At 31.8% G+C, this 13,239-nt stretch overlaps 1 long non-coding RNA gene across 1 annotated transcript in view; it reads left to right on the top strand.

The window, feature by feature from the left end:
- Window positions 1-5,312: 5,312 nt before the first annotated feature.
- The window catches only part of LOC148173647 (uncharacterized), an 84,906-nt gene continuing 76,979 nt past the window's right edge, over window positions 5,313-13,239 (top strand). Inside the window, exon 1 of the long non-coding RNA XR_015770265.1 lies at window positions 5,313-5,335. This is a non-coding gene — a long non-coding RNA (uncharacterized LOC148173647). The remainder of the gene's footprint in view (window positions 5,336-13,239) is intronic.

Genomic DNA, 13,239 nt, shown 5'->3' with positions numbered 1-13,239 from the left:
TCAAGTCGATAATTTAGTTCCGATCGCGATTCTCATTGACCGATTTTATAGTTTATTTATTTATATTGTATAGATAGTCTTTATTGCGCGGTTTTATATTTGGACTCCACGATTGATTTAGAGGCCAGTGCTACGTGCAATCCAGTGATGCAGACGAACTGCCTAGTGATCTTTTGTATAAATTTTCTAATGTAATTACTAAAAAAGAGTGGTTCGCTGAGGCTGCAGTTTTTGGATAAGAAGGTCAGTGACGTTTGTTTGTGGCGAAGCGAGCTGACTGGAATCTCCTTCCTTTTTCACGATTTTTCAGCAATTTCCAGTGAGTTTGTTGATCTGTGTGACTCTTTAGTCTCGAAAGTGTACGTTCGGCAACTAGAATTTACTTATAAAGTGTAGATATTTCGAATGAATGTATATTTGGTTCTACTCATAAGTTATACAAATGATGTAAATAAATCCGGTAAAGAAAAAGGATATGAAATATACGATATTATTAAAATTACGCACTTTCATGCCAAAGGTAGAGTAACGTTATCCATGTAGGACGTTATTACAATACTCAGATACGTAAACACTCTTAATTAAGGTTTTGCTGTCCAGCAACGTTAAACATTCGGAGTATCAAAAATGACTTTAGTTTTTGCAAAAAATAATGAGAGATGAAATATTTTATATACCATGTAATTGGAGCCGCAATTGAGGACACAATTGCTAGTGATAATAGTAACGAAATACGTAACGCTGCTACAAATCGAGTATACGTAATTAATTATTTTAATATAAAAAAAAAACCAGAGCTATGTAAGACGGTTAGGCAAATTAAATGGGTCTCTCTAAATTCCTGTCGACCGTTCCGAGTTCGTCCCTGTTTAACTTGGTTAACCATTTATATACGCAACTATTTATACTATAAATTAGGATTTGCAGTGGCATGCTGTATATTTGTACCTATATGGATAAATTAGAGTATAGTTCTTTGTGCTGTGGTGTAATATTTTAGACTAGAAGTACTAAGTTTGGCCGACACTTAATTTCGGACAAATTACCTTTAATTTTGTAAATGAACAAAAGAGATGTAATATAAATTATTATAATTTTAACCAATCCTATATAAATTTTTATTTGATTTAAACGAAAACTTTTAAGTATAATACTTTACTACTTGGATTTCTGTCTTGTGGATTTCAACCTATATATACCGTACATATAATTAATATATGTATAAATAAAATATTATTGTAAATTTACATCGCGTTTTGTGTCCTCCTCATCCTCGTTTCGAAATATGCCAAGATGGCCTCTTTTCAAAGGGATTATTATTGGATAACATAGTGTGAAAGGCTCCGCCTCAGTTCTACTTTTGACTGGATGATAAATGAATCATACTGAGGGTCCAAGTCCTCCATCTGATTATCAAAAATCCGAAACCAATCCGCCGCCCCCGCTTGCATGCCGCATGACATTGCATGAAACTTTAATTACGTTGCACGAAAATGCCTATCAAGACATCTCCACGTTGTTTCCGTCTCCTTTCGTCCCGTTTTCTTTCGCGAGGTGCGTATGTTGTACCGCCACTTGAATCAGAAGTTATGGGCAATAACAAGTGGTCTCTTAAAGTAATCTGCCACTAAATCATTCTAGGCACACGCGATACGCGTTTATCTTAGTTTACGCAACAGCTTGCATGGGTTGGACGAAGAGGGAACGAACGATGTGGCATACAATAGAATAGGAGATGAATACGGAACATCCATAAAATCGCAGATGATGATTTAAGATAGCTCTTGTCTTTTTCGCTACTTAGTGTTGTGTTTACAAGGTGCTTATGCGGGTGTTTTATGGGGTGAGGTAGATGCAGGATCGACTTTCCAAATTGGATTTTATTGACGCAATTGCTCGATTTGGGAATTTGATTAGATTAGATTAGGCATTCGGGATATCTGGAGAGGAATGTTTGATTCTCTTTTTGTTGGCTTCTCAAAATTTGAATTACATTTCGTTCACGTCAGCATTTTAAAGTGGGAAATTTGTATTATATCTTTTAATAACATCTGCAAAATTAATTAACACAGTGCCACATTTAAATAGCCAGTGGTACTAATTCAGCACATTTAGCGAAAATCGTAACTTAATCGTAAAAATCGTAATTATTCTAACAAAAATTGTGATGGCATTTAATACTTTTAGCTTTAAAACGATTCTAATTATCCTAAAATTGGATCAGGCGTTTTGAAACCACAAGCCATGGAAGTTATTTTAATTTAAACTCGATTTGTAAATTTCAACCTAACATACTAATGATTAAAAATTTGTGACAAAAATCAGTCATATTTCCCACCTTTGGCTTTGAAATAACTTCAGTTTTTTTTAAATCGAAGCAAACTTTATAAAAATGCAAACCTTTGAATATAGGTCTGCACCGCTCTAACTTTTTTTTTGGAACTTAAGTTTTAAAAATTCGTAACTTGAGTTTGATAGGCAGTAAAATTTTGAAAAAAAAATACAATGACACTGCTTACTCTAAGCGTTAAAAATATACTAATTTTATTAAAATTGGATGGTTGGTTATGTAAATAGAGCCCACTGAAAATAAGTCTGCACCGCACTGACCCATTTGTTCTTTTTTGAAACTTGAGTTTTAAAAATTTGGAACCCGATTACCATCGGTAGTCAAAATTTTGAAAAAAATCACAGTTACACTGCTTACTCTGATCTTTAAAAACGTACTAACCTTATTAAAATTGGATGGTCTATTTTTCCTTTATTTTTGGGACTTGAGATTTAAAAAAATCGCAACTTGAAATGGATGGGCGGTAAAATTTTGAAAAAAATCACAGTGACACTGCTTACTTTCAGTTTTAAAAACATACTAAATTTATTAAAATTTGATGGTTGATTATGAAAATACAGATCACTGAATATTGGTCTGTACCCCACTGACTCATTTCACATTTTTTCAAAACTTGAGTTTTAATAATTTGCAACTTGAAATATATGGGCAGTAAAATTTTGAAAAAAACTACAGTGACACTGCTTACTCTTAGCGTTAAAAATATACTAAATTTATTAAAATTGGATGGTTGGTTATGAAAATAGAGCCCACTGAATTTAAGTCTGCACCGCACTGACCCATTTGTTTATTTTTTCGAAACTTGAGTTCTACAAATTCGGAACCCGATTACCATCGGTTGCCAAAATTTTGAAAACAATCACAGTAACACTGCTTACTCTGAGCTTCAAAATCTTACTGACCGTATTAAAATTGAATGGTCTGTTATGAAAATGCAAACCACTGAGCAATAGGTCTGCACCGCTCTGACTTATTTTTCCTTTATTTTTGGGACTTGAGATTTAAAAAAATCGCAACTTGAAATTGAGGGGCGGTAAAATTTTGAAAAAAATCACAGTGACACTGCTTACTTTCCGCTTTAAAAACATACTAAATTTATTAAAATTTGATGGTTGATTATGAAAATACAGACCACTGAATATTGGTTTGTACCGTACTGACCCATTTCCCATTTTTTTCAGTTTTAATAATTTGCAACTTGAAATATATGGGCAGAAAATTTTGAAAAAAATACCGAGACACTGCTTACTCTTATCTTTAATAAAGTACTAAAATTATTACAATTGGAAGGTCTGTTATGAAAATACAAACCATTGAATAAATAGGTTTGCACCGCTGACTTATTTTTTTTTTCGGAACTTAGGTTATAAAAAATCGCAACTTGAAATCTATAGGCAATAATATTTTGAAAAAGAAAACAGTAGCACTGCTTATTCTTACCATTAAAAACATACTAATTTTTTTTAAATCAGATGATTGGTTATGAAAATATAAACCACTGAATACCGCACTGACCCATTTTTTTTTTTGGAACTTGAGTTTTAAAAATTTGCACCTTAAAATTAATGGGCAGTAAAATTTTGAAAAAAATACACGCAAATACAACACAGAAAATTCACTCAAAATCGACTAGCAATCAAATTTTAAGTAAAAAATTAGAGATGATAATAAGCATTGATATTTGTAAATCTAATTTTTGTCTCTTAATAAAATCTAGAGAGAGAACATTTTATTTGGGACAGAAACTATTAAAAATAAGGAAAGTGTTTAATCTCTTTTTAATAAATGAGTAGATTTAATTTCTAAAGTGATTTGGTTTTAGGCAATACACAGGTGAAGACAGACATAATTCCCTTTGTCGATGCAGGCGCAGCGAGTAGAAGCGAGCTTTAGAGAAAAAGCTCTCGCTGCATTCAAGATGTAAGAAAAATCCCACTTTAATAATGCCTGAGTGAATCGAAGCGGTTATTTTAAAACATTATCACGGTCCAGTCAGTTTCTTTTTATAATTTTCTCCAGCCATAAATCTTGTAGCTTGCAATGTAAATGCATGCTTTCGTTATGTTTTTTGTCGAGTAGTTTAAAATTGCATGGCAAAGCTCCGTTCAATTTCCGGTATAAATTAGCTGTAGGTAATTGCCAGTCAGTCGATAAAGAGTTTAGTGAAAAGTGATCTCAAGATCTTCATACTAAACACTTATTTGGCCATATATTTCAGGACTGGTAGTCAAGACCGCAAACAGCTTTATGGAAAATGCTGGGGTGGCGGCACATAAATCAATAACTGTGTATTCTCCGTCTCTCGCTCCCTCCAACTTCCATCGTACTCCTTCTTTCTCCATATCATCCGAATTGCTAAAGTTAACCTCGATATTTTTGTAAGATATACGAGCATTTCATTTCTATCATTTAATTCTTCTTTAAAGGATCAACACGCGAAACAATGTTGGAAAAGTAGCGTCCTGTCATTATCTCATTGTAGATGTGGAAAGCTGATATTTTTATGAATAATAGGAGCATGCTTTTATTTGTAGTGGCAATAATGGCTTATTTCCATTCGCCATTAATAAAATACGTCGTAATGTTATATTAAATTCATCCTAATTACTGGAACGCTAGATTCTACATTTAGATTATGAGTTAATGTGGTTGTGCGAGGTTGTGGATTTTAAAATTGGCGCCTTTTAGGGGGCCATTCTGATTTGGGCCGATCTTGTATCGCTCCACCTCTAACACTTAGTTGCTGTCAAGCAACTGTCAAAGCTGCACGGCCCCTATATTTGTCAAGGCCCTGTGGCACCGCCTATGTTCCTTATAGCTCAAGCTGATTGGTGGACACAGGTGCTTTCCGGTGTATGATTAGTCATTAAGCATATGAATAAACAACATGCCCTTGGATACTAGCGACTCTTTTACAACCAACGGTAAGTGCTCGAACTAAATAGTTTTCTTTGTTGTTGCCATCAAGTGAAGAGCTCCTCATTGGTATGTACGTAACATGTAGTCTTATTGAAACTCTTCAAGACATGTTACCTTGAGGATGTTGCTTTAATTAAATTATGGACTAGCAGGTGCATCCGTCTTGAATTTATGGCAAATGCGAGGCTAATTTTAGTTCACATCCTGATTAATTTCTAACGGTATTATTTACACGTGGAAATCTTACAAAGGTGTTAGACGACTCGAGAGCTTCGCACTAAATTAACACACAAAAAATTATTTATGAACCAAAACATAACTGCCGTCGGATAATATTTACAAACTCCCGAGAAATATTATTCTTGGCAACACCAGACAGCTGCTTAAATAATCTTATTATTTTTCCTTTCTTATCGCTTACAACTGTTGCATAAATACCACATTAATACTAAAACAACACTTGTAATTGCAAGCGTTTATTTGCTCGAATTTGTCCAGAATTAATCGTCGTTTTCTGGATCACTGGCAAGATATTTTTTAAACGCGGATAATAAGCACTTATTTTGACACGGCAAAAAACAAACAGATGCTAAGACTTTTCGCACTTTTTTGTAAATTTGCGAAACGACCAAATTGTAACAATTACCTCGTCACCTGAAATTGTTTTTACCTGCTTCTTCCGGTTGCTATAAAGATGTAATAACCTGGAAATTGTCTAGATGGGTGTGGAGATACAAGAACAAATTAGTAATTTTAAGGGGATAATTTATTTTGTTGGGAATAAATTCAAAAATGATGCAGAAGGAGATAATGTTTTATTTTTTTATTAGGTATATTTATAAAGGTACGGTCAGGCTTGAAGCTCTTTGAAGTCCACCCACTGAAACGAGATAAAATTTCAAAATTTTGGTTAGTATTATTTTGGAATTTACAGGACGAAATTACCTCTTTGTTGACAGTTTATAAAGTTCAGAAAAATTACAGGTCCAAATTAATATGTAATGCACGAAATTTGCGTCGCATCCAAATTTCTAAAAATGGGACAATTAAAGTGTACGTCAAAAGCCGTAGTCTGTGTAAATTTCATTGTTTTAGCTCTAAAATTTCCAGGATTACAGATCAGAATTAAACTTTTATATAAAATATAAAAATTTCTAAAATTTGTCACTTTTGATCTATAGTTTTTAGATTTGGCACAAGTAAACAGCATATGAAAAGTAGTAATCTCTCAAAGTCTCATTGCGATAGCGTTGAAATTACCAGAATTACAGGTCCGAATTGAAAATTTTTGTAATTTTAGTCTCATTCTTAAAACAAAAATGTCTAAAATTTATTACCTTTGCTTAATAATTTTAATTCTGTTTTATGAAAAAACATGTTGAAAGTAGTATTTTCTCCAATTTTCATTGATGAAGCACCAAATCTGACAAAATTACAGGTTCGAATTAAAACTTTTGGCTTGATTTCCAAAATTAAATAAAAAAAAATGATTTTTTTGCTGTAAAATTCTGGCATTTAACACAGTTATTAAGTGGTCTAAAAGTAGTAATCTGTCCAAAACTTATTACTGTGACTTAAACACTCACCAAATTACAGGTCTGAATTAATTTTTTTGTTTACAATTTTTGCTTTCCTTAAAAATACAATCAAAAAAATGTTTTTTTTTTGTTCTAAATTTTTGGCATTTGACACGGTTGTTAAGTAGTCAAAAGGTAATGATCTGTCGAAATTTCATTGCTGTAGCTCAAAATCTGGCAAAATTACAGGCGCAAATTAGAAATGTTTTGAGAATTTTCGCTTCTCCTGAAGAATAAAATTGTTAAATAAAAAAAAATGTTTCTTTTGCTTTAAAATTCTGGCATTCAACACAGTTATTAAGTAGAGTAGTAATCTCTCCAAATTTCAATGCTGTAGTTCAAAATTTGACGAAATTACAGGCCCGAATTAAAAAAAATAGAGAATTTTAGTTTTTCCTGAAAAATAAAATTAAAAAAAATGTTTCTTTGGTCTAAAATTCTGTCATTTGACTGAGTTATTAAATGGTTGAAAAGTAGTAATCTCTCATTGCTGTAGCTTCAAAACTGACCAAACTGCAAGCCCGAATTAAGTTTTTTCGACTGTTTTAGGTATCTTGAAAAATAAAAATTTGAAAAAAAAAGTTTCTTTCGCTTTAAAATTTTGGTTTTTGACACACTTAAAAAGCGTAATATCTCTAAAGTTTATAACTGTACCTTCAAATCTGACGAAATTAGAGGTTCGAATTAAAAAAAAATAAAATTTTTGCTTCTGTAAAACCAAAATAAAAAAATGGTTTCTTGCTCAAAAATTTTGGCATTCGACACGGTTATTAAGTAGTCGAAAAGTAGTAATCCGTCCAAAACTTATTACTGTGACTTAAACACTGATCAAATTACAGGTCTGAATTAATTTTTTTGTTTACAATTTTTGCTTTATTTAAAAATACAATTAAAAAAAAATGTTTTTTTTTGTTCTAAATTTTTGGCATTTGACACGGTTGTTAAGTAGTCAAAAAGCAATGATCTCTCGAAATTTCATTGCTGTAGCTCAAAATCTGGCAAAATTACAGGCGCAAATTAGAAATGTTTTGAGAATTTTCGCTTTTCCCGAAGAATAAAATTGTTAAATAAGAAAAAAATGTTTCTTTTGCTTTAAAATTCTGGCATTCAACACAGTTATTAAGTAGTCCAAAAGTAGTAATCTCTCTAAAATTCATTGCTGTAGTTCAAAATCTGACGAAATTACAGGCCCGAATTAAAAAAAAATAGAGAATTTTAGTTTTTCCTAAAAAATAAAATTAAAAAAAACGTTTCTCTGGTCAAAAATTCTGTCATTTGATTGAGTTATTCATGAGTTAACGCTTCAAAACTGACCAAACTGCAAGTCCGAATTAAATATTTTCGGCAGTTTAAGGCTTCTTGAAAAATAAAAATTTGAACAAAAAGTTTTTTTCGCTTTAAAATTTTGGTATTTGGCACACTTAAAAAGCGTAATGTCTCTAAAGTTCATATCTGTAGCTTCAAATCTGACAAAATTAGAGGTTCGAATAAACAAAAATAAAATTTTTGCTTCCGAAAAACCAAATTAAAAAAATGGTTTTTTGCTCAAAAATTTTAGCACTTGACTCAGTTAAAAAGCAGGTCAAAAGTAGCAACAGCAGAACTATATGAATTACATCTACGAATGCAAATTTTTTCAATTTTTAGTTTGTATTTCTTAAGACATTTTAGAATTTGAAAATATTTTTGATTTTTACAAACGTAATTCTTGTCTGTATTTCTCACAACATCTTTATGTCAAAGAAAGCGTTGTGGCTTGTTGGATGTGCCTCTTCAGCGTCTTCTAACAGCTGCATCTCTATATTAATCCCCCTATCAAACCCGTGATAAAAGAGCGGGTAATTAGCATCGTCAAATATTTGCGTCTCGGCGGTGTAAAGCAAAGAGTTTGCATTTCCTGTGCAATTTAATAAATTTTCTCCGCAGCCGATCCAGAATGAGAGAGTAAAGTCTGTCTAATTATAACATGACAAATCGTCTTGGTGCCTTGATATTGCACCTGTATGCGACATTTGTCCACCTCAGCCTCTTGCATAAGGTAGCAAACATGTTAAATGTTCAAGTTGCTGTAAAGTAATGTAAAGTTTTTCGTTATATTTGCAGTGAAAATACTCGCTATATCTCAGTCGAGAAGTTCCCTGCTCAAAATAGCACTAAACAGGCGAGCTGACGGTAATGAATAATGTAACAGCGGGCGTTGTAAAGAAACAAGCCTTCCAACGTGATTGAGAGATCGGAAGAAAGGCCCAGAATATAAAAAGGAGATCAGAAATCGTTCTGCGGGCGACAAAAACTGATAAATATCCCTGAGATTTACGTGGATTTCGCACCAAACTTTCATAACATATTATACGAGCGAACTTGGCTAATGACGGACGCTCACATTGAATTTCGAATACTTCTGACTTTTAAATCAACAGACTAGGTGCGCCTCAATTACAAACCGGATCAAAGGTGCTCTTAATTGGAGGCTAAGCAAAAATTGAGCGGAAAAGGATTAAGAAAATCGTTAATAGAGCATCAAGTTAATCAAAATTTATCAACATCACACTGTTCGCAGACAATGGCCTCGCCGATCGAAAACTAATTAATGATGTAACTCCTAAGAGCTATCAGTGAATCACCGACGAAAGCAGACAAATGAAAATTAATGATTGAAATTGAGAATAAAATTCATCCATCATGTATAACAGGAGAATGATGGGAAAGACCGCCTGCATAATACAAGCTTTCCACTAACAGCTACTGTGTCTCTAATGCTTTGGCAACATTCATTATCCACAGGCACCTCATATCCGAGGTGTTGCTTTGAAAAATTGAAATTAATTATCGCGGTGGGGTAACACTGCAACAAATGGAACAGATGCGTCGAATCAAAAAGTTGGCGAATTTTTTCGCCTAACTAGAACACGTCCTATTTCCCTGTAATCACGCCACAACTCTCTGTCTATCGTGGCAATAACTCATCGCAATTGTGTTTAATAAGAGTCTTAATTAAAATAGTATCTTCAGATGTTCGACGCCGCCGCAATCTCGTCGGCATCTACAAACACACTTTGTGAAAAATCAGCCCCTTTTCATTTCGCCCCAGCACCGGAAATATTTGCATTTTGCGTAACGCCCGAATTCTAATTAGCACTCAACTTTTCGTGAGCATCATCATCATCGACTTATCGATAAGAAACACGCTCATTTCGGCTCAAACAGTAATTAACTTCCATGGTTTATTACTCGGTGACTATTGTGGTTATTTGAACGAGATCATCAACGGTGCAGTGATGCACGGTGGCGCATGAATGGGAGTCGCCGCCGCATTATAAATGATTTTACAGAGGCTTAAAAATACACTTTTTGCCGGAACGGTTGCTTTTACAGATGTCGGGGCTGGGATTTATTGGGATGCGGGACAACAGGCTAAAAATAATAACGAGAATTAATAAGAGATCCGGAAGTACAAGGCTATTTTAACGGAGGTTTCAGACAACGTTTTGGTTTACAGAGCCAAAGTTCCTGTTTGTATACAGGTCGAATGGTCAAAAAAAAATCGTCCTTGCTTGAAATTATATTATTACATTCATGTTTGAAGGTGATTTTAGGACCTAGTAATCAGGTCAAAGTGTCTTTGTTCTGTTGCTCGATAATTTTGTAATTTATCACAGTTATTAAGTTAATCAAAATTAGTAAGTTCCTCAAATTTCATTGGCATAGCTTTAAAATTACCAGAATTACAGGTCATAATTATAAATATTGCAATTTTTCTTTTTTTTATGATTAAAAATTAAAGTTTCATCCTGCAATTATGAAATTTGGTATTGCTCAAAAGCAGGGCAAGATTAATTATTTTTCCAAATTTCATTGCTCTAGATTAAAATATGACAAAATTACAGACACGAACGAAAAATAAAAAATAAACATTTTGAAAACGAAAAAATCTGCTTTCTGTTCGATAATTTTCTGATTTATCAAACTTGGTAATCAAAATTAGTAAGTTCCTCAAATTTCATTTGCATACCGTTAAAATTATCGGAATTACAGGTCCTATTTAAAAATATTGGAAATTAGCCTTTTTCTAATAATAATACATAATTCCTAAAAATTTTCATTTTTGTTATACAAATTTGAAATTTGGTGCTGCTAAAAAGCAGGACAATATTATTAATCTCTCCAAATTTCATTGTTTTAGGTTGAGATCTAATAAAATTACAGTCCTGTACTTAAAATATTATAAACTTTTTGGCAGTTTGCAAAATAAAATTTTTTAAAAACTGTGTTTTTTGTTCGATCATTTTGTAATTCATCAGAGTTAGTAAGATAATCAATATTAGTAAGTTCCCGAAATTTCATTGACATAGTGTTATAACAACCAGAATTGCAGGTCAAAGTTAAAAATATTGGAAATTGTCGTCTAATTCCTAATAATAAAAATTTCTAAAATTTGTTAGTTTTGTCCTACAATTTTGAGATTTGGTACTGTTAAAAAGCAGGACAAGATTCATAATCTGTCTAAAATTCATTGTTTAAGATTAAAATTTAACAAAATTATAGACCAGAACTTAAAATACTCGAAGTTTTGGAGTCATCTCAGAAATAAAAATTTAGAAAATTTTGATTGCTGTTTGATCGTTTTGTAATTTTTTATCACAATAAGCTAACTAAAAGCAGTAAGTTTTCTAAATTTCACTAGCATGGCATTAAAATTGCCAGAATTACAGGTCTTAATTAAAATTATTGGCAAACCTCGTCCCTTTTGAATAATAAAAATTCTTCAACACTGACAACTTTTAGATTTGCTACTGTTAAAAAGCAGGGAAAGATTAATATTTTTTCCAAATTTCGTTGTTGTAGGTTGAGATCTGACAAAATTACAGACCTGTACTTAAAATATTAGAATTTTTTTACTCATCTGAAAAATAAAAATTTTGAAAAATTGTGTTTTTTTGTTCGATAGTTTTGTAATTTATCAGTTATCAAATTTTACTGGAATAATCTTAAAAATTAGGTCACTGGTCATAATATAGAATAGGTACTAGAAATTTTCGTCTCTTCCTACTTACAAAATTTTCTAAAAATTGTCGATTTTATCAAACAATTTTTAGATTTGGCAGTGTTAAAAAGCAGAACCATATTTATAACCTCTCCAAATTTCAATGTTGTAATTTCATTCCCATTTGCCAAAATTACAGATCTGAACTTAAAGCAATTATTAAAAATTTTTGATCCATCTGAAAAATATTTTTTTTTAACTATTTTGTTTCTTGTTCGATAATTTTGTAATTTAGCAAAGTTATTAAGCTAATCAAAATTAGTATGTTTCCAAATTTTTTTTTGTACAGCGTTTAAATTACCAAAATTACAGGTCATAATTGAAAATATTGGAAATTTTCATCTATTCTTAAAAATAAATATTTCCAAAAATTGACAGTTTTGTTCTACTATTTTGAGAGCAAGGCAAGATTAATAGTCTCTTCAAATGTTATTCTTTTAGGTTAAAATCTTGCAAACTTACAGATCCGAACTAAAAACATTATAAATTTTGGACCCATCTAAATTTGAGAATTTTTCTTTCAAATTGACGTTTAAGATTTCTCCCAAAATTAATGCAGAAAATTTTTTCTTGATCACTAATCTCCAAACTCAACGCAGAATTGTAAAATTATCTGTGAATTTTTAGAACACGTTTTGAACTTTGTTTGCAAATATGTTTTTGCAAAAATATTTACTCCAATTTCGCTGTTTGTCACGAGAATATTTATTTAAAAATTAATGTGATCGTGTCAAACCGCCTTAAAAAATAAAAATCTTGTTTTTTGTTCGAAAATTTCATAATTTATTAAAGTCATTTAGATAATCAAAGTTCTCTCAATTTTATTGGCATAACGTTAAAATTATCAGAATTACAGGTCATAATTAAAAATGTTATCGTAAAAATAAAATATTGGCCAATTTGGTTTTACAATTTTTGGATTTAAAATACAGTTAAAAAACAGGCCAAATGTAGTGATCTTATTAAACTTTATTACTTCACTTTTAAATCTAACAAAATTACAAGTTCGAAAAATTCTCATCTAATTTAACTCGTTTAATTATTCTCAATCGATAGCAGCGAAGAACAGGGTAATTTTGCGCTTTGATTGTGGAGCGTGTAGGTGGCAATCATGTGTATTGTCCTAGTAATTTTTAATGCGTTTTTTCCCTGCGCAATGTCCGCCCTGAAATATGCGGTCCTTAATCATAAAAATAAAATTGAAATATATTAGAGACAGGGTACTATTATAATTATTAGAGCGAAAAATGCCTCATATTTATTCTCGTTTCCACAAAGAAAAAAATCATTGTGTCAGTGAAAATATGAGAGAAGGGAAATATTTTTGAAAATGGCTGTGTGTCGCATGG

Source organism: Gnatocerus cornutus, chromosome 6 (assembly GCF_029298725.1).
Source record: "Gnatocerus cornutus isolate USDA-ARS CGAHR chromosome 6, icGnaCorn1.1, whole genome shotgun sequence".
NCBI lineage: Eukaryota > Metazoa > Arthropoda > Insecta > Coleoptera > Tenebrionidae > Gnatocerus > Gnatocerus cornutus.
The sequence above is the reverse complement of the archived record's forward strand: the minus strand, read 5'-3'. Positions and strand labels throughout refer to the sequence as shown.